Here is a 27,678-nt window from a genome sequence, read left to right on the forward strand (position 1 = left end):
TTTAGCATTGTATTTTATTTTCAATACTGTATGCTTAATAAATCCAGGAGATTTAAAATAGATGCCCTGAAATGATGGTGTGTGCACTGAAGGTATTCTTGAGAACACTGTGGCAATGTTTTGATGGATAATCTGGCCATGCACTCATCTGTCATGCTTACAGTTAATGTTTACAGTAAAGTTTTGCGTATATTTTAATCCATAATGAATGACTGATAAACAAGATGCCTTTTCTTCTCTGAATATGACCCGAATGATTTGTGTGTAAAGAGTGTATATATATTTTTTGGTTACACAATAATTGACCTTACTTATTGTGTGCTCTAATTAACACTGAATACGCATAGAAATATGCCTAATGCTAGACACAAAACAACCCTGAACAAGGCATGTCCATTCATCCGTCCATCCGTTCATCCATCCATCCATCCATCATCTGTACTACATATTCTACACAGAGTTGCAGAGACCTTGGAATCACAGGGGACTCTGGAGGCACACTGGAGGGGATGGCAACCCATAACAAGGCATAATCACGCACACACACACACACACACACACATTCATACACTATAGACAATTTAGTGATGCCAATCCAACCACTGTGTCCCCCTTGAACAAAGCATGACATTTATTATTTCATTTCATACTGAAAGATTAACATGACGTTCCTGTTAGCTGTGACTAGCCTACAGCACAATAACCAGTAGGTCCCCTGCATGAGGTTTAAACTAATCAAAGAAAAAAGTTCACATGCAAAAATGAATAGTAGTCTCCTGCCTAACACCTGCTGGTGTGAGGGCTTTAATAGAACAGTGTGCATGCGGGCATGTGTGTGTGTTCTCAGATTCACATTTCACGAGAGGTCCAGCATAGTGGAAAAGGACAGCAGGGTCCTTTATGTGTGTTAATTGGCACAGAGGAGAAGGTCAGGGATAAACCAGTGGATAATTGGCTTGAACTAACAGGAGGAACACTGTGTATGACAGTGAATGCTGTTGTAGTAAGATCTTTGGCTGTGCAAAAAAAAAATCCCTAGTCAAAATGTCAAGCATGGAATAAAGAGATATACGAATGTATTGACTAGACATATTAATTATTACTCTGCTACTGTGCAATTTATATTTTATAATCTATAGGAGAGAAATCTCTGGACAAATTGATCTCATGCAAAATTAGCAGGAATTATAAGGAAAGAGAATTTTGTTGCTAGCTTTTCAGCTGTCTCTGATTCTCCTCTAAAACTCAGCAAATGTCTTCACTAGAAATACTGATACGAAAGAGAAGCCTGGGATCAAGGCGAAGAAGAAGAAGAAGAAGAAGAAGAAGAAGAAGAAGAAGAAGCCTATATTTGTTACATATACTTTACAGCATGGTGATATATATTTTTTCCATCACAATAACCAGCTTGTTAGGAAGCAGAGAGGGTTAAGGGCCTGCCCTTGTTTATTAGTGACATTGCTGGCTCAGTGGATACTAATCAGAAGGGTTGGGGGTTCACGGTCAAGCTGTTACTTTTGGGCCCTTAAGAAAGGCTCTTAACCCTCTCTGACATAACCATCAAACCATTTCCACACTGTCACCTCAAATTCCTAATAAGCTGGGAAAAAGGATTTTACTCTGTGGTACTGTACTTTATACTGTATGTGAAAAAAACATCCAATTAATGTATAGCTTCGAAGATCAGACAAGATCTGGATTTCTCAGAGTAGTCGCTTACTACTACTACTACTGATAATAAAAATAAAATAAAATATTTTTTATGATATCCCTTTGAATAAAATGTCGCAATAAATTATCCATAATCTAGAGAGAAATTTTTGTCATACTTTGTCATACATAAGATTGCATCGATGCTTTTATATACTTTATAACTTTAGGATATTCTTTCATGAAGAATTACTAAAAATAATTCAGATTTAAAGCCACCACCTGAATTTCACAAGCCCTTGCTCCAAATCCGATCGAGTCCAGTTCAGACTTTATGACTTTCTCAACTCACCTGTGCTCTAACACACCTGCTTCCTGTTTTCTAGTTAAGTAATCAGTGTTGGTGCAGTTGAGTTTCTGGTTTTCTCAAGACGCTCATCAGGTACGTAATAATAGTTTTTGAGCAAGTGGAAGTATGGTTTTAAACTGTACGTGTATCAAAACTCTGACATTTCAGATATCTATCTATCTATCTATCTATCTATCTATCTATCTATCTATCATTGTAGTGATCAATGAGAACTTGTCCTTCAGATTCTTTTATTATTTCTATATATTTCATCCCATTTCTGTATAACAGACATTGCATACTGTATATTTCTTGTTTTGTCCATTTTTTTAAACAAAATTTTAGCAGCTGTTTTGAAATCTCCATACTGAATTGAATTATTTCAATTTGCAAATCCTGTTTATATTTGTTTTATCATTATTATCATTATCATCATTATTATTATTATTATTATTATTATTATTATTATTATTATTATTATTATTATTATTATTACTATTATTATCATTATTATTATTATTATTTTTATTATTATTATGCTGTTTTCACAAGAAAATGGCATTTGATCTCTTGCCTATTCGTTCTCATTATTTTGCCTGACAATTCTATTGTTGTTAAAGATTTTACTCAAAACTAAAAATCTGCCTGCTTCATGGTTCATGACTCTGGCCAGCACAAGCAAAAATTGTTTGTTTCAGATTTTGGATATGTTGCTCTTCCTCCTCCTCTTTCATACTTCCACATTTTTATAAATAAAAGCAAAACATTTCAGTGTCATGAGATGGAGACTGAGGCAGATGTAGTTTAATGAACAAAATAGCAGGCAGTCAAAAGCACTCCGCAAACTCAGAATCAGGGAACATGTACAAATCGGGCAATTGGCAAACAGGGCAAAGTAGGTCAGGCAAAAACACAGAATCAGTAGTCAAAAATAGAGCAGGAAGTCACATAAACTCGAGAACAAAGCTTGGTATAGTCAGAATACACATTGAGCTGAGCGTACATATCAGATATATTGTGACAGAGTATTTCAACAAATCCTGTTGTCTGTGTATGTAATTAAACACAGGTTTGTCTGAAGTCTGGTGTCTGTGAACGAGGAAGTGCGTTGGTAGGCTGCGGTGCATGATGGGAGTTTTCTAAACATATAGTTATTGATCTAAATATTTTTTTATTTCAGATTCCAGCTCTGTAATATTCACGTCTTGTATTTCTAGGTATTTAAAAACTGTGCAAATTAGTGCACTAAATGTTCATTATGTGCATATTTTAGTATCTTTTTTAAACATGTACAGTACTATCAGCCAAAATGTCTGGTATTCGGTGTAATAGTTTCTCTTGTGTGTTTGAGTAAGATAACAAAACACTTTGCTCATGTATAATAACTCTGTCACTAACAAAACCGCCATAATAATGACTTTAATGTCATTCTGAAGATTTATAGAGTAATTGTTTTAAAAACTGTGATGAATTATTTAAAATGTCTGTCTTTAAGTGAAATATGTAATATAATGGTATAAAAGTCAGGGATCGTTAAATAATATTGCTCTTACTAATCTGTAGTTGTGTTTTAAGTATATTCTTCAGGCTAAGAATTTAGTAACTGAGAGAATATTTAGCAAACTGAGCGCTTTAACTACACATGCTATTTCTTTTATGACTTACTCAGCCCCCTGAGGCTCGTGTTCTCTGCTAAACTCTACCCATAGCTGCCACCCCTAAATCATATCTTACTTTGCAATTGAAAAAAACAAACAGGAAAAAAAAATTATACAAAAGCGTTCCATCATGTCACAGCCAAACCCCAACACCCCTGTGTTTTCCAGACAAGACAGCCTGCAGAGACTGCCATCTCTGCATATTAATTTCACTTAGGACTCCTTTAGGTTGGCAGAAGAAGGGCTTTGCAAACATCAGGGTGATGCATTACTTCTCCAGTCCCTGAGGCGAGATGGATCTATACAGGGATGCCATTGCTAACCGCTCATCATTGGCAGACTTGTCTTCAGCTTTTAATTAAAACAGTCCAACTTCATTTTCTTCCAAGGTCATAGGTGATGTCATAGACCATATGGACTGATAAATCATTCAAACAAGAGAAGACTGATATATATATAGTCTGATAGATTCAAGTACTCAAAGTTTGATTGATTGATTGTACAGTAGGTGTTAGAGAGGAAGAGACAACTCGCTGATCTCCCCTTTGGCCACTTCTCTCCACCTTGGGGTAACCATGGGTAATCAACCGTTATTTGGCTCAAACGTTGCAAATTTGCCCCGCTCATGTTGATTTCGTTTTGCAACTTCAGAAGGATTTGGTCATTTTTATCCTCACAGGCTGCTGAAGTTCTTGTTCAGTCTTTTGTCTTTTCTTCCACACCACCATACTGCTGTGCTCCCTCAACTGGCTTCCAATAGCTGCACGCATCAGATCCATTGCACTGATGCTTGCTTACAAAGCTAAACATGGACCAACATCCTCTTACCTCAAAGCTCTTATCGCTCCTCACACTGCACCACACTCCCTCAGGTCTACCAGCACTGCTCGACTGCTCCTACCATCTCTCAGGGTAACAGGTAGGCATACAGTACAGCAAGACTCTTTTCTGTTCTGGCACGAGGTGGTGGAATGAACTTCCTCTAGATGTCCGAACAGCTGAGTCACTGAGTGTCTGCAAATGACGGGTGAAGACCTACCTCTTAACAAAATATTAAACTAGCCCAAAAGTGTTTTTTTTTTTTCTTCCAACAGTGTTTAAGACTCAGAATGTGACCTAGCAAACAAGTATTGATAGAGACTTAAAAGCACTTTTGTACATTTCTCTGGATGAGTTTGTCTGCCAAATGCCGTAAATGTAGGAAGGGGAAGGAAGAGCTCGAGCGTGAGAGACGTCTGATGTTGCTTATGAATGTTTTCACACCTGGCTTGTTTGAAGAGTTTATTTTGGAACATGGTGTGTTTTCTCCTGTGGTTTAATTTACTTTTTATATAACGCTTGGTTTTGCCCTAACACAATCAGACCTAGACCACCTTGTTCACTGCAAATGAACAATGGAACAGTTCATTTATGGTGAGAAAGCAATCCAATCCAACCTGTATAACAGTACATGATGGAGACTGCAGTACGTAGCATTTTACATAGTGTGTATGGTTATTTAATGCCGTGCAACATGACTCGCAAACATGATAGATCTATGGTGATGAAGAATTCTGTAGGTGCGCATGTCATTGCAATTCAAAAACAAAACGTGCCCCTTCTTTTATCTACATACTCTTCTGTGAAACAGGTGAATTATTAAACAATGCTGTCAGGATAAAACCTTGATTCCCATTTTTACTGATCAATTATATCCAATACAACTAAAAAGAAAACAGCAACAGCTGCTGATTATCCATCTTGATGGATTACCGATATGCTATGAGCAGAACCCTAACTCATTTTCTACCACTTATCCGAACTACCTCGGGTCACGGGGAGCCTGTGCCTATCTCAGGCGTCATTGGGCATCAAGGCAGGATACACCCTGGACGGAGTGCCAACCCATCGCAGCACACACACACACTCTCATTCACTCACGCACTCGCATACTACGGACAATTTTTCCAGAGATGCCAATCAACCTACCATGCATGTCTTTGGACCGGGGGAGGAAACCGGAGTACCCGGAGGAAACCCCCCGAGGCACGGGGAGAACATGCAAACTCCACACACACTAGGCGGAGGTGGGAATCGAACCCCCAACCCTGGAGGTGTGAGGCAAATGTGCTACCCCGGAACCTAAACAGTAAACCTCAATACTTCTAATGTCATTTAGCCCTTTAATTTCACTTTTAAAAATGTTTTTCTACAATGAATGAGAAACATACATTTTAACCCTTCAAAGATTCGTACTCTCAACAAAAGACCATTTTTAAATATATTTTTTCCATGTACTTTCAGATAGTGACCTTGTCAGTCAGCATCACATTATCACTGAAAACCATCTTGAGAGAACTTTTTTTTCTTTTTCATCATTTTCAGGATATTTGGGTGATGCAACCTCCTGTTGAACTTTTATAGGTGTGAATGTTGTGAAGGTTGGGTGACTCAGTACAGGTATATATTATGTTCATGGACAGATCTATTATTAATTAAAAAAAATAAAAATTATGGACTGAGGGTGGAAACGTTAAATCGTAGTAAATGAAATAGTTATCCAGGATGAAAAGTCTGTTCTGAAATGATCATAGCTATGATGCACAATAGGTGATACAAAAAACCTTTGAAAGTAAGAACCACGTATAATGCACTTCAAAGATATGTGCAGAGAAGTAGTGCAAAGGTTAGGTCAGTGTTCATCTCTCTCTCTCTCTCTCTCTCTCTCTCTCTCGCTCTCTCTTTCTCTCTCGCTCTCTCTCTCCTCATCTTAATTCACACGAACTTTGATCTAGTCATAACTGTGTATTGTGTGAGATTAGATTAGCATTAGCTGTCCTAAGCAGCTCTAGATTGCAACAATAACATTTATTTTTTCTTTTGCAGCCTGAATTTCTATCCAATTTCTATCTATTATAAAAAAAATAAAAATTGCAGTGGCAAGGCACCAAAATCTCCTTTCGCAAGCATGTTACCGTTATTCGTGAGAATCTGACACTCAGCAAACAGAAACCCCCTAACTCTGATATATAGTGCCTCAAAGGAGCACTATGTTTTGACAGGCTATGATAAATGCTCTCTATTGTTCAAGATTAATCTGTATTAGGATAATGAGCATGTTTGACTTGGGGGAATTTAAGATCAGCCCTGTGATGTTTACAGCAAAGCTATGATCAGAAAAGAAAAAAAAATCTTTTTGGGGGGGGTGCAGTGTTTGTCAGCCGGGGTGAGAGAGCTAGCCAGAGCTGCTTTTCAGTTCCAGTCTCGTCCAGGAAGTGATGAATGAGGTAAAGCAGGGACGATCCATCATGAGGAGGAGTATTAATTAATGTTGTAGGAAGGGTGCCAGCAAGGCTTGTTCCACATCAGCAGAAAAGAGACTTCTGAGTTTTTCCAATAGTGTCACAAATTTACCTTTTCAGCCATGACTGGAGCTAGTCAAGCAGGCAGTTGATGGCAAAAGAGGGAGAAAAAAAGGATTGTGTGATCGAATTTCAGCAGATTGAATTCAAGTAAGCAATGAATCGATTTATTTGATGGTCAAGAGATTAAGTCAATTTTCACACAAGACATGGAGAAATGTGTTGTTAATGGGTACACAAGCATCACAAGTGGACCATGGAACAATGGAAGGAAGTGGCCTGGCCTGATGAATCACGTTATCTTTTACAAAATGTATAGCCAGGTGTATGTTTATTGCTTACCTGGGGAAGAGATGGGACCAGGGTAAAATATGTCAGAAGGCAAGCCAGCGGTTTCTGATGGTTAACCTTCATGTGGTTCTGTTTCATGAGCGTGTTACTTCGACACCTACCTAAACACTGTGGCAGACCAAGTGCACTCCTTCATGGCAACAAAACCCAAGATAGGATGAAATATATGAATTTTAAAAATATATGAATTTCACAAAAAAGCAAAACGAGGAAAAGAAGAAAAAGAGAAGCAACCCAACTTGATTGCTAAATTGAATAATAACAAATGTACTATTTAGCATTAACATTTCAACTGTAATACTTATTTCACAGACGTATGGCAAATATATTCAGCATCTTTGACTTGCTTTTGTTTCTTCTCTTAGACAAGACCATTTTTTATTCCTTGCCATTTTCCCAGGCTATGAATAAAAAAACCCTTCATTTGTTAACTATGTAATTAGCTGCAAAATTAAGCAGTCAGGAACAAAGCCCCATTAACTGCTTATCAAAACCTTGTCGTCTGCTTTAAATGCCATTTGGTGCATCACTGCAGGAGATGTACTGTACTGTATATGACTAAGCATTTTGTTGGCCTGTGCCTTCAGACTTTTGTAAAGTCACTGCAAGATTTTTGTTTACTCAGGAGTGCAGCCCAGGCTCGTAAATCCTGATGTCTCTGTAGTATTTCACACGTTCCTCATTACGATTGGCTATATCCTGCATGATGGATTTGTAAAGCATCAGTCATTCTGCCCCAGCAAGACCACAGTGGATCAAATATCATAGAAGCAAATTACTAGTAGCTATCATTGCTCGTGGCGCATTTTAAAGATGACATTTATCATAAAGCCTCGTTTCTGACTTGCTGTTAAAGTATATCTCATTCTACAGTTTGGGAGGGAATATTTATGGCACATGATTATAAGTATAGTCAAGTCATTGACTGGGTAAGAAGGGCATTAGTCAAGGACACTACCAAGAGGCCAAGACTAAAAACAAGAAGGACCTGGAGAGATCAGTGCAAAAAGCCCAGACACTCCAAAAGCCTGGGCTTTATCAAAAAAAAAAACAATAAAACAGCAAGCCACATGAAGACCTGATTGGATTTTGATGTTGGAGACTGCATACATGTGATAAAAAGGCCTTTGGTCATTTTGGCCTTGAAACAATGTGCTATATTTGGGAGAAACCTAACAATACTCTGCACACTACAGTAAGGATGCTATCCTAACAGTGAAGCATGGTGGTGGTAGCATCATGTTGAGAGTAACCCTTGGTCTATTGGTTCCTGACTAATGCCCTTTAGTCCTTGTCACTAATTCCCCTTTTCCACCGAGGCAGTTTGCATGCTGGTTCGGAGCCTAATTTAGAACCAGTTCTTTCTTTTTCGACAGACAAAGCACCGGCTCTGAACCAGGAAAAGTGGTTCTTAAGTAGCACCAAAATGTTGCTGGTCTAGACTTAAGAACCGCTTGTGTCAGAGGCTGTGGGCGGAGCTACTGTTTGCGTATTAGATAATGTACCTTAAGTATACCAATGTTTAATACACTTTTACTTTAGCGCAATATGATCAATTATCAGCACACATGACAGTAGGTAGCTACATGCTAAGGCTAACTTTTTTCTGTGTTAATGATAAAATTACGTTATGTACTTTCTCGATTACAACCTCCATTTATACAGATTACACGGAGCTGCACACACATGTTGGATTCGCCGCGTTTGGATGATAACGTAGGTTCACAAAGCCATGAGCATTAACAGTAAAGCAACATCCGCCATGGTTGATGTTGTGTTTGTGTTTGCCGCTGCTGCGCTAACGTTGCTGGGAAACGTGACGCGTATACAGTGACGTCAGACTCGGCTCTGTGACGGCTCTCTAGCCGGTGGAAAGGCAAACCGGTTCTTAGAAGGTTCAGCAGTGGAACCAACTTTGAACCAGCACCAGTGCTAGCTCTGAACTAGCACCCGGTTCTTTTTGGTTGAAAAGGGGTATAAGTGAGCTTTCAAGGAAGCCTTGGTATTTGTGCTATATTATCATTTTTTTTTAATAATGGATAGGATTGATTCATTAAAAGTTTTTAAATCAACCAAACCCTGACTGTTTCCTAGAATATTTTCATGGTCTTCCAGGATATATTGAGATATTATATCGATACAACAAACCAAATTTCATAAGATATAATTTTAATTAAATCCATTTCACTTCCAGTTTGTAATGCTTCAGAATGTTAAATAATTATATGTAACCTCTCAGTTGAAAGCCCAAAACGTGACTCGGTTGAAACATTTTTTCAACCCTTCAGATTCCATGATTTTGTTGTAGCTTCTGCCTTTGGACCCACTACTTTATACCTTGTTTTGAAATTCAGATGACATACTGGTCATCCTGGAGATACTCTGAAATATGCCCTGGATCACTCGTGTATCTTCTTAGCAGCTAAGACTGCATGTGGTACAATTTATGTTAGGCCATAAAAGCGCTATTGATTTCCGACTGTGCAGAAGGAGCTAGCGGAGTCACTGCCAGTCCCATTAGCTTTGCTTCAAGTGCCATACCTGCAGATGTGGGGAACTACATATCACCAAAGCGAGCCATCATACAGATACAAGGTCTCAAAGAGAAGATGGAGTACCAAAAAAAAACTGAGGGAAAAAAGAAAGGCGTTAATCCCTGGCTAAAATTTATCCTGCCATGTACCTCTATCTCTCTCACACACTACTTTTTTTTTTTAATAGTCAAGAATAAAAAATAGGAATTTATTAGAAGCTGGTATGGACAAGATTAAAAAAAATAGCCTGTATCACAGTGCTAGAAAGTTCTCAAATCTGGTCAGAATTGTGTTGATTTATTTTCTAGAACACATGGCACATGCTCCATGGCTGTCGTGTTATATATCAAAGAACAACATAATTGCTGTAAGGAGATATTTATTTAATATTTATTAATGAAGACTCCAGCATCAGTGTTTTGGAACAGGTATGATTTCAAGACTGAGTACTTTACAGTTGTTCTCCATTTCTTGGTAAATCTGACAAGGATCTTCATTTTGGTTAAAAATCACAAATGATGAAATAATAAATCTCTACATGTACAAAAAAGGACTTTTTTTAAGGTCTTTTGAAACTTAACTACTACAATCTTTAATTTTTTACTAAAAATAGCACTTCTTCTCAAGACACATCTGAATCCCTGGCGAACGTGACAAGTCAAGGATGTATAGGCTCAGTTTTATATTTTCTAACCGACAGTGTGCAAATAGATGGAGTGGCCATAACGGGGTTCCAAGGATCATTTGTAATGCATTGTAATTTAACATACTGTAATTTATCTTTTATTCTCTCTCAAGTCTTAAAAAAGCATTTCTTTCACCACCACCTGCTGTCTCTCTGATCAATGCTTAGAAGAGAAAAGAAATTGAATAACTGAGGGGAAACAAGCTAGATAAAGGACAACTTATTTCTGTATATACTGTATACCGTACGCTGACCTGCTACTTTAATACAAACAATGAACGAATAATATTTCAGCAGCCCAACGCATTAAATCATGTAGCTTTAGTTAATGTTGACATCAAACATCAGAAACTAGAAAAAAAAGATCTAAATTGGTTGAAAGACAACGTGTTTCTCTCATCTGACCAGGCCGCCTTCTTCCGTTGATACGTGGTGCAGTTCTGATGCTCATGTGCCCATTGTTGGTGCTTTCAACAGTGGACAGAGGTCAGCATGGGCACCCTGACTGGTCTTTAGCTATGCAGACCCATACGCAACAAACTGAGAATCATCAGAACCAGCATTAACTTTTTCAGCAATTTGAGCTACCACACGGGCCAGCCTTCGTGTCCCACATGCATCATTGTGCCCTGGCCACCTATAACCCTGTTGTCAGTTCACCACTGTTCCTTCCTTGGACCACTTTTGATAGATACTGACCACTGCATACCAAGAACACCACAGAAGAGCTGCGGTTTTGGAGATCCTCTAACCCAGTTGTCTAGTTATCACAATTTGGCCCTTGTTAAACTGGCCCTTGTCAAACGCTTGCCCATTTTTCATGCTTCTAACACATGAACTTTGAGGTCAAAATGTTCAAATAATTGTCCAAAGTATGTAAATAGTGTGTGTATGTAAATAGATTACTGTGTGATGGGTTGACAGATCCTAGAGATAAAGGGTATGTGTGTGTGTGTGTGTGTGTGTGTGTGTTTGCACACAATCAACATTAAATTACATTAGAAATCCCAATCACAGCTCTTCATTTGTTTTAGTCCTCAACTATGAGAAACCAAATAATCCCAGATGGAATTTTTTTTTTTTGAGAGTACATTTATTGTTGTTTTCACCTTGAGTGCTTTATCTCGTTCCACTTATTGACCTTAACCCAGGGGAAATCATTTTTTGGCGTAGTCATAAAAGCTTTCTCCTAATGCATCTGGATTTGAATGCAAACTACTCGTTCTTGATTCAGTCATCGTGGACACCTCCTTCCTTTTCCCCTTTTAATTAAAGCTCAGTGATTTGTCCTACGTCTGCTTCTATGCTCACAGACAAACACTGCCATGCAAATGTGGTGCAAGTCTAGCATCTAGGTGTCGGTAACCGTGTGGATCCACACCGCTCATCAGCCTTAGCACATCACATGACCAAGTCACATGACTTAATGATTACTTACGCATGTTTGCTGGTGCAGCAAATAGCATGGCTATTCTGAATGTTAAGCTTTGTGTGGGTTGTTCCCCCAGGCTTTTGTCTGCATTTGGTTCCTGCCTTGTGATCCTAGATCATATTTCTGTTTTTTATTCTTACCATCTTTGATTTTTTTGTTTGTTTGTTTCCTTTAATAAAAGCACCTGCATTGCAATCCTCAGCTTTTAATGTGTTTATGCTCAACAAATTATGCTTTTAACCATTTATAGTTACATTTATTTGTCCTGCAACATCCAGTTTGGTTCACATTATATTATAGCAGCATGTCCTGTCCTTTTTGTTCCTCTTGTATGGTTACATTTAATGTGTAGAGCATCCATAAACACGGTGTTTTTTTTTTTTTTGTTATCACTTGTTAAAGCAGCTATAAAACGTTGTGAAAACAAGAACTCAAAGTGCTATCCGAAGACCCTGACCCCTGAAGACATTTCTCATTCCGTCACAAACTGTCACAAAAAGCAGTGACACTGTGATATTATGTGGAATGTTTGCTATGAGTCCATGGTATCGAAATGCTTTCCCACCATCAGAACTATTACATTCTGCTTCAAATGTTTTGAAATGTCAGTTTCATACAGTGCATATTAGCAAAAGGTCACATGCTAAGAATAAGATATATTAGCTATAGAGTCAATTAGTAATGAACTACTAGACTCATTTATCAAAGACAGGAACTGGGCAAAAGAAAGAAGACTGTAATTTTCTGAAACCGCTCTAGACAGGTTTTGATCCAAAAAATTTCAATATTACACCATAATTATTTTGTTATTAAATTAATATAAAATTCATTCAATAACAAGATTCTTATTTTAATTCATTTTAAAATGATAGAAAATGATTTAAAATGAATTCATAATAAATGAATATAAAATTGGTCAAAAATGCTATTGAGAGCTTGCAATAAAACCACAAAGACATAGAACATTTTGCTATGAACTAAGAAGAAAAAAAGAGAACACAACAACCATTTGAAATGACTAAAGCAAAATTAAAAGCAATCACGTTTCTTTCTGGAACACGCAGCCTTTGATCTGTGTGAAATTACATGGCTCATTACTTGAATAAGAAAAAAAACTGAAGAAATAAAAAGAGAAAAACAAAGACATTTTCTTGCATAACAGTAATTTTACTTCCCTTTAAACCGTATTGTTTTCTCATGTTCCGTATGAGTACATTGTGAATATGATCAGCTGAATAGATTGTTGTAACCAATGAGGGTTTGCACAGAATAGAAATGCATGGACTCTGGGAGGTTTATTTGAAGGAGAAGTAAATGTGAGGAATAAGCATGACTAGGAGCAGCTGTCGAGGCCAGGATTCAGACTCGGGTCAGCAGAGTGAAAGTCGGGTGCTCGGCTAGGCAGGCAGGCAGGCAGTCAGATGGGGTGAGATATGATCCTTGGGCACAGGAGGGTTACACTGAGGACAAGACACGAGAGAACAAAAAGGTACAAAGAGAGCGATCTGGCAATGAGTGTCTGGAGATATGGGGTTTTTATGCGCTGTGGTCTGATGAGGAGCAGGTGTGTATAAGATGACAATCAGAAAGAGGCATGAAGTGGAACACAACGCCCACACACACACACACACACACACACACACACACACACAGGAAGTGAGGGAGACAGAGCAAATACAGGAAGAATGAGGAAGAAGGAAAAGCCACATGGGATTGAGTTAGGACCATGAAACTGATGGCACTTGGTGGTGTGCTATTTATTTTTTTATATTTTAAAAGCTTCGATTTAGTGAGTAGTTCATGGGTTCAAGTTGATCTTGCATTTGAACATCGTTTGCCTCAATTTTTTTTTGTTACTTTTACATCGAAAGAAAGTAAACATTCTCAATAGAAAATATGAAATTATATGAAAATTTCAATTAGGATTCTATTAGGATTTTTTTTCTAAAATAGCTAAAAAAGTCTCCTTGAATCTGGTAAACTTTTTTTCCCCTGTATCTTATCTTAAATAACTTCCCAAAGCTCTTGTTCATTGAGTTTAATATGTTTAGAGCATATCATTGAAAAATTTTCTCTAATAACAATAGACAATTAAATATAAGTTTAAATTAACCTTTTCTCTTAATAGGAGTCAGTGGTTCATTATGCATCAACAATTAAGCAAACTTTTCACTTCACTTTATTTTAACTTTTAAATCAGCAAATTTTTCAAATCGCTGACCAACTACTTGAAGTTTAATTCACTGTTTATGCATTTAAATTAAACTATATTAATATTAACAACCTAATTAACTGTGGAAGTAAATGAAATTCATCCACCAACATGATGTATGATATTTATAGATACTTGGTATATTTGAAAGCTGTTAATTAGATGAGGGTCTTGAATTAACAGTAATTAATAAGACATTATTATTACATTAACGTTCTAAACGATGTACGTGGTACATTATTCACAAAAGTTTACAATAGATTTATTATGTATCCTATTTATTATGCATCATCTTCATGCCTGTTGGTGTTTCAGGACCTAGTATCATCGTGACCTTGCTGTTTTGATGATCATCATACCTGCGATGATGCTCCTTGCCTCCATCTATCACCAGCTATCATCATTACTAACAGTATCACTGCTATCGTAATCTCCATCACTACTACCACCATCATGATCATCATCATGCTACTCTTGCAACATGGACAATCCGTCAGGTACACGCATTTATCAGGAGTACTTGTGCCAAAGGTCCACTAATAATCCTGCTGTCCTTGTGATGGCACTGAGCTCATATATTATCTTTGAACAAATGCCCACAGGGACTCATCCATCCTAAAGCCCAGGCCATGCATCACTAGCTTGCTGTTTACAGAGCATACAGGATTTAGATGGGAAAGAATGTTACAGCCATCCAGAGTCTCTCAGGCACAACACCTCCTGCCATCCAAAATGGTGGATATTAATGAACTTGTCTTTCTTAACGGATCGACAAAGCGGCAGACACAAGTTTTATTGTCAACAATGGACGACTTGCAGAAAAAACAGCTGATATCTGGTGAACAGGGGGTGGAAAGTATTGAGGAATTATACCTAAGAAAAATGTATAGACCGTTGAGTTTAAAAGAGGAAGAGGAAGGGAACATCCAGAATTGTCAACAAAAGTTCATGCTTCATCCTCGTTCATGCTTTCTTGACATATTTTTCAATTCTGCTGAAATACTAATGGCTCTTTGAGTGCTTGTTTTGGGAGTGTATGCGGACGTTCCATCGATTTGCATCACCTTTTCAGATGTTGCTGAATCGTATGACAGCATGTTGACGGCAACTTTTAACTCCACAGGTTTGTTATTACAACTAGTGGTCAAAAATGGGAACATCAACAATGGCTAAAAGAGGACAAATGAAAAACTGAAAATGATTGGAGTAATCCTTCCTTCCTTCCTTCCGTCCTTCCTTCCTTCCTTCCTTCCTTCCTTCCTTCCTTCCTTTCAATTCTTCTAATACAAAAAATAAATAAATAAAATCTTGTAAATAACTTATTTACCATTAGTGCTTGCCAATTAAGGAAAGAAACGTTGTCATTGTATACAGTATGACAACATTAAACCTTACACTAAATCTTTTAAACATTAAAAGGCTTATGAAAGGAATTTAAATGAAGCTTGTATAAGGAAGATTATGTATATAAGAAGGAAGAAACTGCACTTCTGTCTCTTTGTGTGGGACTTGTTGGCCCCGTACCTCTTTCCAGACAGTAAGGGGATAAACATTCTGTATCCTATATGTCAGGCATGCGGGGATAAAACAGACCCAAATGCAGGATAGCGTAAAATAAACAGGATGAACACAGAACATCAACAAAAGCACATGGCCAAAGTCCAGGCTGAGTCCTGACACTATGTCATATCGAGTCTTTAGTGATGCTGCCCTGGTTTTTGTTTGTAGTCGCCCAGCATACACAGTTTCCAGGTTCAGGAGCTCTAGAAGATACGTTGTGCTGTTTTAACTACCCAACAAAAGTCTTTGCAGTTTTCTTTAGTGCAGCTAGCATACCACATTGTGATACCATATGTGACTATGCTCTCTATGGTGTTACGGTAGAAATTCACAAGGAGCTAGATTATGCTAGTCTAACCTGTCATTATAAAAAAAAAACAGGCTTAAAAGAGTTCAATATAGCAAGTTAGTTGATTTAGCATTAGGTGACTAATGCTTATGCTAACAGAAAGGAACGGAGGCATTTTATTTAATGAGTCTTTTGTTTGCAGCAACAAAAGGTCAGAACTGCAGGATGGTGGCTTATCCGGCTTCAGACACACACGGATAGCATCAACAACATTTTGTAGCATGAAAATAATCATGAATTGCTTCTATTGTTGATAGTCTATTTGATACATTCAACTGGCAGGTTTACACCTCAAACACTAAAGATCTAAATGCAAAATTCAAAGAGTAAAACAACTATGTTGTTTTCATTATTATGTAATTACATATGGCAACAACATGTTTAAAAGAAATAATCTTACTTTAATATATAACAAGATTTGTGTGTAACGCACGGCATCTAGTGCTGTTGCTCAACATGGCAATGGTGATATAAGGGATTATTTTTTCTTTTTTTTTTTTAATCTCTTCTTTCCAGTATCTCAAGCGACATCTGCAATCTCTGTGCTTGACTTCTTGACTTTACAGGCAGTGCAAAGTCAAAGCAAAAAGCCGAGCGAAATGTATATACAACAGATTACGATCTATAGACTCTGTCAAGCACTTCTTCTCACCTTGGATCTTAACTGTGACCAGGGAAAGAGAGTTGCTTACTGAGCTGACTACATGTACTCGCGCTACTGACCTTTGATAATGTGGCCTTTCTGCACGAGAGAAAACTGGGAAGAGATGGAGGGAGACAGAGGAAGAGAGACGGTGCTGTATACATGTATACAGTATCTCAGTGTCCTTCATAAAGTCTGTGTGTAACGTGTAGGAGGTGAAACCATGAAACATTCATTTCATAAGCTTCCAAAAAAATCTATGCTACATGCATTATTAAATGTATTATTTTTAATTCTTAAAGCATGGAGTGTCTCCTTTCATATGACCTATTATTAAGTGCCACTGTGGGGTGTGAAATGATGGTCATGGAATGGTCATGGAAACCCCAATAATGGTGCAAATTCTATAATTGTAGTCTCTGATAAAAACATCTTTGTTTTTTGTTTTTTTTTTTTTAACAAATTGCCCTACTTGCATCCTACCAGTGGTTTCTGTACATGCACATTTGAAATATGTAAAAATGAATACCGGATGCATCTGAGTCTATCACACCTATCAAAATATAAGGTCTCTAACACAATACCACTATTTGTATCTGTTTAGTGTCACATATTCTTCTCTGTATCCTTATATGGATTAAAACCCAAAGTGGGTGTGGTTTAAATCAGATGATTTGTTTGCTTTTGTTGAACAGTTTTTGTTGTGTCTTGACTACCTCTCATTTTATGCTGCAAGACATAAACACAGTTTCCTCTACCAAAATATGCTACCTAATCTTTACTGCTGTCCAGAGGGGTTTTCTGATAAGGTCACAGGAATAAAGTAGACAAAACAGCACATAATAATAAGAGCTATGGTGGGACATGCTTGATAAGGTATAACGTAGCTTGAAATTTGAGTTTTCAGCTTGAACGTCTGATATGATGGAACTTGTGGTCAGAGAGCCTTGAAAGCAATGAAAAGTCTAGTCATGTTTTAAAGATAAAAAGTAACAGGCAATTATATGTCTCAATTTCATTATATTTCATGTCCATAGTTTAGCTGGTGGAATCTTACGCTAAGGCTCGAGGTTGTTGATGGAGGTCAAGAGCTGGTACCTCTAAGCTGCCGTTGTTGGGTCCTCAAACTCAGCTTTTAACCCTCTGTGCTCCAGTGGCTTAGCATCTTGGCTGACCCTGTGCCCTGACCCCAACTTCCTAAGCTTGGATATTCACTGTGAAATATTTCACTGTGCTGTAATGTAAATGTGACAAATGAAGACGACTTCAAACACTGAGAGTTAAGTTTTCCCCCAGCTTTTACTACAACCCCATGAATATCAGTTATATTTTGTCTTAAAAGCAATGGATATAATATAACAATCTCACAACATCCGAGTTCATTTCCTTACTTCTGACAACATAAAGCGTTGCGGGGAAAAAAGAAGTGAACAGATAATCTTTTGATGTTTTTTTTTTTTTTTTTTTTGTAAATGTAGAGTTGATTGCAAAAGATGCAATAAACAACTCCTGTGGTGATTCATGAGGAGTGATGACTGATTGATAATTTCGAGCCTGTAATTTCATAGCTGTGATAATAAATTTGCATGCACCACATCTTGATTGGTTGCATAAACTGGCAAAACTTTTGCTTTACTCCTGAGATGTATGTCATACCGTTCATTTGTCTGACAGGCTCGTTCACCTAATGTAACTTCAAGACGTAATTTACTTTCTGGTGATAAACATACACACGCTAACTTCATTCTCCTTCGCTGCTTGTAGAAGCTGTGTTGAAAACAGGATAACTTTCTTTTAAGGATTTGATTCCTTTATCTTTTTGCTTTGAGAAATGATTTGAAGAAATCATTTACATTCTTGTTTTGTTTATGTGGACCATTCATTTTATTTACCATCGACAATATTTAATAAAATATTTGTGCATTAAGTTTTGTGCATTATATCAGCATAAAGTAGTTTTTTTTTTCAGAAAATTGATATAAAATATTATATTGTGACTAGATTAGACTAAAGTAGATTAGACTAGCAAATAGATTCTTGCAGCTAGATTAGAATAGACTAGCGACTAGATTCTTTTTCTAGATTAAATTAGAATAGACTACTGACTAGAACCTAGATTTTTGTGACTAGATTAAATTAGATTAGACTAGTGGCTAAATTGGGGCACGGAGGCTTAGTGGTTAGCACGTTCACCTCACACCTCCAGGGTTGTGTGTTCGATTCCCGTCTCCGCCTTGTGTGTGTGGAGTTTGCATGTTCTCCCTGTGTCTCAGGGGTTTCCTCTGGGCACTCTGGTTTCCTCCCCCGGTCCAAAGACATGCATGGTAGGTTGATTGGCATCTCTGGAAAATTGTCCGTAGTGTGTGTGTGTGTGTGTGTGTGTGTGCCCTGCGATGGGTTGGCACTCCATCCAGGGTGTATCCTGCCTTGATGCCCAATAACACCTGAGATAGGCACAGGCTCCCCGTGACCCGAGGTAGTTCGGATAAGAGGTAGATAATAAGTGAATGAGTGAGTGAGTAGTGGCTAAATTCTTGTGACCAGATTAGACTACTGACTAGATTATTCTGACTAGATTAGACCAGTGACTGGATTAGACTAATGACTAGATTCTTGTGACTAAATTTTTGTGACCAGATTAGACTAGTGACTAGATTCTACTGAATAGATTAAATTAGATCAGACTAGTGACTAGATTTTTGAGGCTAATCTAGTCACTAGTCTATTCTAATTGAATCTACTGTAGAGTATTGACTATATTCTTATGATTAGATCAGATTAGTGACTAGATTCTTCTGACTAGATTAGACTAGACCATGCCCTGAGAGAAGTGTTGGCACACAGGCATTAATATGAATATTTCCAAATAAATTTCAGTTCACAATAGTTGGTGACAAAACATCCAGCTGTGGTACATTTGAGTAGATCATTGACAGTCGACTCAGTGGGTGTCCATGATTGTGCTTTCATTTGCCTTTAGGATATTACTATTCTCCTGCTGCTCAACACCTCACAATCAAAGCAGTGCTCTCCAGCACGTCCCAATAATCCCAGAACCTCATTAATTGCTGAGCAGCTTGAGTCTGCTGATATCAACCATAGGTATATGAACTAGAAGTAAAAATTATAAAAAAAAAAAAAAAAAAGACAGGAAAAAAGAAGTGAATGAATGATTTGATCTGGATGAATTGCTGAAGTCACCCACGCATGAAAGCACCGTTTGCTACACTGCAAGTTTCTGTAGAGATTCAGTCGTGCAAATAGAGAGAAAGAGAGCATCTGTCTAGGAAACTGCTGACGACCCCAGTCTGTGAGCTGTCAGATATTCACTACCATGCATCTTTAATATATTTAGGCAGGGTTTTTTTATTCTTTTTCCCAGAGTTCTAAGCAACAGTTGAACTGGGATCTTTCTACCACAGTGACTCATTTTGCCTTAGCAGCCTCCTAAGATGCACTTTACATGGTGGCAGAATAAAGAGCTGCATTTTGCTCTAATATCTCCATAAGATGTACAACACAAAGGAAGTTTGCAAAGACAGCTTGGTGTGAGGCAGTTGTTCTGAAACCTCTGATTTGTTTGATTTGTTTGATTTGCCAGGATGTCTTTAATAATTTGAGAATAATTTTTATCTGCTTATAGTTACATGTGTATTGTTTGCTGAGTCTTTGTTTTTGTGTGTTGTTCTGACTCCTTGTTTCTGTTTTGTTATCTCTGTTGCTTTGTCTTCCCAAACGTTTTCCATGGGTTTGTTGTTTCTCTTAATAAATCCCCTTTTTATGTTATCCATGAATTTGTGTCTGGATTTCACCATGTGAAGACACCATTTTCCTAACACTAGCCAATCAGATTCAAGAAACAAAGTTAATATTCTGCTCCAAGCTAATATTTACCTGTTCAAAGACATGAGTTGTAGTTGAGTGCCTTCTTTAAAGCATGTGAGTGGGCATGAGATAGACTCCAGGTTCCTCTTAACCCACAATTACATCAGTTGTATAAAATGAGATAAAAATGTAAGTCGCTCTGGATTATGGTGTCTACTAAATGTCGTTAATGTACGAGATGTTGAAAAAAATAGGTTATATAAATATTTTATTTCTCATTCTTCTGTCATATCTGGGTGTCAGTGCAATAGAAAAACAGATAAAAACATTTTTATAAAATGTTAAAATTAATAAAAAATTACAATTAGTTAAAAAATAGGACAACAAGAAACAATTAGAAATATGTTAAAAATAATCTTGAGCTTTTTATTTAATCATTTAATCTTTTTAGAAAAACTTTTTATTCAAAGAGACTTACAGTACATACAGTATGAGCATGGATACAACTGATTAGATGAGGGTTGGGAGGTGTGCTCTTGCTCTTTACCCAACTGTAACAGCTTGGCAGTCTTGGGATTTAACCTCACAATCGTTTGATAGATAGTTCCAAGATCCCTAACCTCTGAGCCATAAATGCACCTTTAATAAAGGTATAACATTTGTGTGATTACTATATGTGCCATCATTAATTCATACCATCTGCCACAAACTCCCAGAATACTGCACAAACAGATGGGATGCTTGACCTTTCCAAAAAATAGTGTACCTTCCATGTACTGCACAACAAAACAAACAATGTATTCTCTATAGATTTTCCCTATTGTAGCTAATTATCTTTTCTTTTTACCTAATAAAAATAAATCGGTGAAATCATGACACTGACGCGATGTGTGAGTAAACCGTAATTATGGTGTTAAGGAATGCTGAAAGAGTGGCACAGTGTTGCAGAAGGTAGCACTGCCGCCTCCAGTGGTTTGTACATGAACTCTGATAATTCTTTGTGTAAAATGTTGCATGTTCTCTGTGTGACTTTTTAGGATTCCTCCAGGTTGTTTGGACTTCTGACGTTTATCATTCATGCTCACATGAAAGATTTACTGTAAAACCATTAAGGGTTCTCTAGTTGTCCCTTTGGTTGTGTAGAACTCCTTTTAAAACTGTGTGTCTTATGCATTTACATTTACAGCATTTGGTGGATGCCCTTATCCAGAGTGATGTACAAAAGTGCTTTAAAGACTCCATCAATGAATACATTAACACTGGTTCACTAGGTTACAGACTTAGGATAGCATCACCTTAAAATGCTGTTGAGGGTTTTTTGTACGCTGTTTTTTTTTAATATACAATGTAGGGCACAGAAACAGCACAGAGACGGGGGGGAGGAGGGGGGGGGGATAAATGGAACAGAAAGTTTATTATTCAGCAAGAAGCAGAAGACTTAAATTGTACTGACTTAGACTTTCATTAGCTTGAGTTGGAGAGGGCAGGTCGCTAGGTGTTAGGAGGCGCCTTGGTCCCAGGAGCGTGGTAGGAGCTTGGGAGGCAGAGATTCGGTCCATAATCCCATAGAGTCTGTATGGAAGCAGATTAGTTCCATCCACCAGAGAGCTCACCACTTCCTGTCTGCGGGTCCTAACTCTGTTTTCTTCTTCTGTTGGATGGTGAGGAGCTCAGTGGTGCTTCTAATTGGCCCCCTGAATTTTAGCGAGCTTTTAGCATGATTTTTGACAGCATCACTGACCATGGTGCTGAACCACCGCTGCTTCTTCCGTGCTGTGTTTCTTGAGGGGCAAAGAGTTTTTTGTTGCTTTGCACAACACAAAAAACAAACAGGGGAAATAAGTGCTAGTTTAAGTGTTTCAGGAAAAGGTTAGGTCTTCACAGTGACTCTGCTGTTTGACCATCTAGGGGAGATTCAGCAGTGGTGTGGCTTTTCTTACAACCATGGTTGTAAAGAGTGGCTATTTCAGCTGACATGGCTTTCATGTAGGCTTGTTGGCTAGCTATTCTTTTCTGACTACTCTAATTTTTGAGACGTTTCTTCTCACAAAACTGCCACTCAGTGAATGTTTTTTTTTTGCCCAGTGTAGGTTAAAATCACAGAAGGACAGCCGTTTTTTGTGTAATACTCACACCAGCCTGGTTATCACCAACAACCAAGCCATGGTCATATTCCAAGTCACTGAGATCACATTAATTCCTCATTTAGATGTTGAACATAGCAACTGGAAACTTTAAAGTTTAAAGTAACAAAAGGTTACTTTATTTATTTACGTACTTACTTACTTACTTACTTTTCTGCCCCGTTCAAGGCCAACAAGACCAAAACATTGCTTTTAACTTTGTCATGGCCAAATAAAACAGTGCTGCAACTGAAGCCACGTCCCTGTATTGATTTCTTAGTAGAATGGATGCACTCCATCACCTTTAGAAGTGGATTTTTAAAGTTTTTGAGTTTTAGCACCACACAACTGTCAGGCACCTGTGACATGTACTGTAGTAACACTTTGTTAAATGTAAGTGTGCATAAAAAGTGAGTATATGCATATTCAGAATTGACTGCTGTATTGCATGACATACTGTAGCAGATACAGTAAAGGGTGTGTGGGGGTCGTTATTGGCTGCGGGGTTGGTTTGTGTGATGAAGAGTTTTAGTTCCAACTGTCACATTTTTTTGCATTATTTAAACAGTCTTAGCTTCTTATTCAATTATTTATCTTCAAGTGTATTATTCAGGGGTGGCAAAAGGGTGCAGTGGGTAGTGTTGCTGCCTCACAGCTCTTGGGGACAGATTTGATCCTGAGATGTGGTTAGTGTCTGGGTTGACTTTGCATGTTGTGCATGTCCACAAGTTTCTTCTAGGTTTTCTTCCAAAAGTCTGCAGGTCGATGCAGTGGCTACATAATTGTGCCTAATTATGCGTTTGTTTGTGTGTCTGTGTGCATGGTGATGTGATAGACTGACATCCCATCCAGTGTGTTCCAGGATCCTCTAAATATATATATATATATATATATATATATATATATATATATATATATATATATATATATATATATATGTAAAATAAAGAACCTTTTTGTTATCCATTTGGTTTTCGAATGTGGCATAGTATTTTATATAAACACTGTGGTAAACTGTGAAAATTAAAATATGTAAAAATGTGTACAATAAAATAATGTGCAAGCATACAATTAAAAATTAATCATAAAGTATAAATGAATGCAATTAAAGTAAATAAAATGTACAGTAAGACCTATAAGAAAAGTTAGTTAAATAATTAATATTTAACAACAACAATAATACTTTATTATTATTATTATTATTTATTTATTTATTTATTTATTTATTTATTTATTTATTTAAATTATTGTTGTTATTTGCCTTATTGAATTACAATCCCTGTTAATTTCAATAAATTGTTTTTCCCATGTTCTAAATAAGGGAATTTTAAATTAGACCTACCTTCTTTTGGCTGCCTAACACCTCTACTTTTTCCAAGTGATTGCATCGGCTCACTTCATTAAAAGTTAAATGTTCCCTTTTATTTCTGGATCTACCTGATTCAAGCCATGAAGGTTGGAATAGTATGCACCCTGCAGATAGCTGCATGTATTCGCTCTGGCCTGAACTCTCTCTCTCTCTCTCTCTCTCTCTAGCTAGTGAGCTCCACACCCACCAAATGCATTAGTAAAGAAATGAAGCTTGCTTTTCCTCCATTAGTGCAGTGTTGTGGACATGAATATAGGGGGAGGCAGCAGGGGAAAGCACTCGTTGCTGATAGACAATTACTTCTGTTTACCCCTTTTAAGAGCCCAATCTGCAATGATCAACCACCGAGGGACGAATTAGCGTCGGGGGAGAAGAGACGGTGTTGAATATTTAATTGTCCAACACTAAAAAAAACCAACAGCCAAAAAAAGAAAACAAAAAACAAACAAAACAAGCAGCTGGATGCAGTGTCATTTTGTGAAACTGCTCAGAGAAGAGAACGGTTTGTTTCACTTTGTTGTGGCTCAGTTATCAGAATTCAGTCAGAAGCACAGAAACTGACATCTTGACTGATGGGAATTTGGTGATAAGCTGTGAATAGCAAATTCCTTTACAATCGGTAGTAACAAGAATACAAGAGAGGAATAAATCACCACAGGGCAGGTCAATAATCAACGACTATTCATTTTTCTTCAACAGCAAATTCTGGAATATTTTATTTCTCTGATACCACAGCAATTTGCTAACAATTACAACATTTAATGTATTAATACCAGATTGATCTCACTTTAAATCTGCTTATATTCACATGCAATGTTTGTAAAAATGAGTTGCTGTTATCAAATCCTGTCATGGATTGCTTGAAAAGTTTTCTGACAGACCACCAGAGGGCGAACTGTCAGGGCATTTTCTATGTCACTGTTGTGATTTTGTGCCTATATATATATATATATATGTATATGTATGTATATACGTATATATGTGTATATATATATATATATATATATATATATATATATATATATATATATATATATATATATACGTATATATATATATACATATATATTTGTTCTTGGGAAAGTGGAAAGCACAAAAATCCTGGCTTCATCAACAATGAGATTTTTCTTTGTTTACGTAATGACTCATTTAATTTTTCATTTTAAGCCTTGGATTATGTCAAGATCTGCCATCAAAGTTGTTACTACAGAAAACCTATATTCTGAACATAGGTAGAGTGTAAACCTATATTCTTAACATTTTTTTTTTTTCTCCACACAAATGTTTCAATGTAAAAGTTGATATCAATCCCATTTCTGCTTTCATACCCCAAGTGCTTGGTAATAAACAGTTATATAATTGGAAAGCATTATCTTTTCTGTAATGTTATCTCAACAGAGGTAAAAACATCTCATGCTGAAAGCCAACAGTGTCCTGATTAATTTTATAGCAGACTTGCTACAGTAAAATAATTCATTTGTTTACACTGATGTCTGATAAAATGCCCAACAAGGCGAGTTCGGGAATGGTTTTCTGATAAGCCTGGAACACCAGCTTGCTGATAAAAAGCATTAATGTACACGGAAAATGCTTGAACATTACAACTCTTAGAATACAGACTAGTTTCATTACTTACACTATTTTTCCCCAACGTTTTCCTTCCAGCAGTAAAAGAGACACAGCATTTAAAAACTCATTGCGAACCTCTAATTCAGAACTTTTGCCTATAGCAGCATTAATCAGCAAAACGCTGGGTGAAATATGTGAGCCGTTCTATTGATGAGTTGGAAATGTGAACGCTGACACAGCAGCATCGCTCCGAATCAGAAGATTAATGACTGAAATTGCCTTCTGAGTCGCTTCTTATTACCGCATCCATACAGAAAAGCACAATAAAAGACTAATTAATTTTCATTTGCAGCACTTTTTTTGATTCTACAGCCTAATGTGGATATAATTACATACTGAAATGTTATGTACTTGTACACTTGCATTATATAGTTGACTTGACTTTTATGCAGAAACTTGAGAATAAACAAATCTAATGCTGGATCACTTCTTAAAATCAAATCAACTACTTCTCACTCAATAAAAACTTTATCAAATGCCAAATAATTGGGCTAATAAACATGATACATTCAATTCAATTCAAGTTTATTTGTATAGCGCTTTTTACAACTGACATTGTCTCAAAGCAGCTTTACAGAACAAACATAGAACAAAAGGTTAATATAAAGAATAATATGAAGATTAATAGAATACAAAATTCAAGATTAATATTATGTATATTTAAATGTATGTATTTATCCCCAATGAGCAAGTCTGAGGTGACTCAGGCAGCAGTGGCAAGGAAAAACTCCCTTAGATGATAAAGGAAGAAACCTTGAGAGGAACCAGACTCAAAGTGGAACCTCATCCTCATATGTTTGACACTGGAGGGTGTGATTATAAATATACAATCTGACAAATGTATTGATGCAAAAGATCACATGGCAAAAGATACCTGGCTTTGCTAATTAAAGAAAATAAAACCTGCCACATACTGTAGAGTATTAAATAACTGGTTACGTCTTGATGGAGTGAGAAATTGTTAATCAAGTCAAGTCAAGAAGCTTTTATTTGACATTTTAAATATATATAGCTGACACAGTACATAGTGAAATGAAACAGCATGTCTCCAGGATCATGGTGCTAATGTACATAAAGCAACACAGAAAGAAAAATACACAAAATAGCATCTATATTATACAGTACATTGTGCAAAAAATGATTTTAACAAAGAGGGTTCAAGCAAACATATATACACTTATGTAATAGCAGCAGTTTGATGAGGTATTGGAATGTGGTGACAGCAGTTGAGTGAGTGATTTGATTTTGTACAGTTTGGTGCAGTTGAGTGTTTGTGTGTGGGTGTGTCTGTGTTTTGAATATAAGTATTCAACAAAAATAAATCTTTCACACACAAAATAATCTAGATGCAAGATTCTAGCATTAATAACTTTTTACACTACTCATGAGAGAAAGCAAAACAACTGTAAGGAAAGAAATATTATCTAAGCAGCCGTTATGCACATTTTGGTTAAACCAACCAGATAAAACTTGGCTTGTACTAGAAGGCATCCCTGTCGAGATTTACCTAACCTCAGTAAATGAGGCATGAGCCCTGACAGTTAGCCCCTGTGATCCGTTTGAAGAAATATGCCGGGCCATGCTAACACGCCACAGGCTGGCAAAGGCTAATTAATTAACCACAGGACTGAATAACAGAGCAGTCAGGATTGTAAAGGTCACTGAAGGTATATATTACAGCTTAATGAACTCAGAAGGAAGTGATGCGCATTTATACCTCACGATGGAACACACCTGACCGTAGCGCAATAAATTGCACGAATTAACATAATAAGGTGCCTTGCATAAGAATTCGCCTCTGGTGAGCTTTTCCATATTTTGTATTATGAAACGTGGCTCTAAACTAGACTTAGGATTAAAAGCCACGAATGTACCCAAGGTAACCTACATCATTTGAAATGCTGTATAAAATTTATGTAGAATTACGAAAATAATAGTTATAATTGCATAAGCAGGTGTTCTGTACAA

General features: G+C 37.0%; 1 long non-coding RNA gene across 1 annotated transcript in view; it reads left to right on the forward strand.

Moving 5' to 3' along the window:
* The first annotated feature begins 2,077 nt into the window (after positions 1 to 2,077).
* Positions 2,078 to 27,678, forward strand: part of LOC132839289 (uncharacterized) — a 58,228-nt gene continuing 32,627 nt past the window's right edge. Inside the window, exon 1 of the long non-coding RNA XR_009647719.1 lies at positions 2,078 to 2,092. This is a non-coding gene — a long non-coding RNA (uncharacterized LOC132839289). The remainder of the gene's footprint in view (positions 2,093 to 27,678) is intronic.

The sequence above is a fragment of the Tachysurus vachellii genome, chromosome 24 (assembly GCF_030014155.1).
Source record: "Tachysurus vachellii isolate PV-2020 chromosome 24, HZAU_Pvac_v1, whole genome shotgun sequence".
NCBI classification, from domain to species: Eukaryota; Metazoa; Chordata; class Actinopteri; order Siluriformes; family Bagridae; genus Tachysurus; species Tachysurus vachellii.